The 1,134-nt window shown below is 42.8% G+C and overlaps 1 protein-coding gene across 2 annotated transcripts in view; it reads left to right on the top strand.

Annotated features, from left to right (window-relative positions):
* Afap1l2 (actin filament associated protein 1 like 2) overlaps window positions 1-1,134 on the top strand; it is a 93,096-nt gene that overhangs the window by 21,300 nt on the left and 70,662 nt on the right. The window lies entirely within an intron of this gene.

The raw sequence follows: 1,134 nt of genomic DNA, 5'->3' as shown, positions 1-1,134 counted from the left end.
TGCCTCCCCTGGTTTGCTCAGCCTGCTGTCTTATAGAATCCAAGACTACCAGCCCAGAGATGGTCCCACCCACAAGGGGACCTCCCCCCTTGATCACTAATTGAGAAAATGCCCCACAGCCGGATCTCATGGGGGCATTTCCTCAACTGAAGCTCCTTTCTCTGTGATAACTCCAGCTGTGTCAAGTTGACACAAAGCTAGCCAGTACACTCCCTCTCTGATCCCCTCCAATGGCTGGGATCAGCCCTATTCTTTGCTCTGCTCAGCCATTGGCTGATCAGCTTTTATTGACAAGTCAGAGAATAAATGGGGAGCAACGTTTACACAGCATGGAGGCAGGAGATACATACTAAGCATTGTAATGCCCTGTTCTGACCGCGACTAGAGAAACCAGCATTTGAATAATACAAGGCCGATCTTTACACAGTTCCCAATAGCTTCATGCCTACATCTTGTATTTTATGCTGAAATGTTGCTCTTTCAGAATTATTTTTGTAGGACTGTTTTGTAGAAACTAAAGAAAGCAACCCCTTTTGATTTTCCTCCACACTCTGACTTTAGTCTTGCTTTTATATTTATTTTTGTAAAGTCAATTTTCCCCTAATTTTTTAAAAAATTAAACTTTACTTTCTTTTGTGTCTTTGGGATTTAATTACACTTAGAAAGTATTCCTCTAAAGTTTTATGTTTAAAATGTTCCACACTTTCCTTTTCTTTAAAGAAAGAATCCGTTTATTGATATCAGTCACATTTTATCATTTAAAGCGCTCAGGGGATGAAGAAGTCTCTTGGGTGTTAAGACCACGCACTTCTGTTGGAAAGGACGTGAGTTCTGGTCCCAGAACCCATGTCAGGCAGCTCACAATTGCCTGTAACTCCAGTTTCAAGGGATCGGTCACTTTCTTCTGGACGTTGTGGCACCTGCACATGTACAGTGACCCACACAGCACATACCGTTTAAAAATAAACCCTACAGTGCCATTGTGCCAAATCTAGAACATTCTTATCACTTCAGGAAGAACCCCCTTTTAATGATCACCTTGCCTCAACCCACCCTGCCGGCTAAACAGCTAGATTTCCATGTTAGGACCACACACTCAGATGCATATACACACGCACACACACACACACACAC

The sequence above is a fragment of the Mus pahari genome, chromosome 1, assembly GCF_900095145.1.
Source record: "Mus pahari chromosome 1, PAHARI_EIJ_v1.1, whole genome shotgun sequence".
In the NCBI taxonomy this organism is placed as follows: Eukaryota; Metazoa; Chordata; class Mammalia; order Rodentia; family Muridae; genus Mus; species Mus pahari.
Note: the sequence above shows the minus strand (reverse complement) of the source record. Positions and strands in the feature narration are given on the sequence as shown.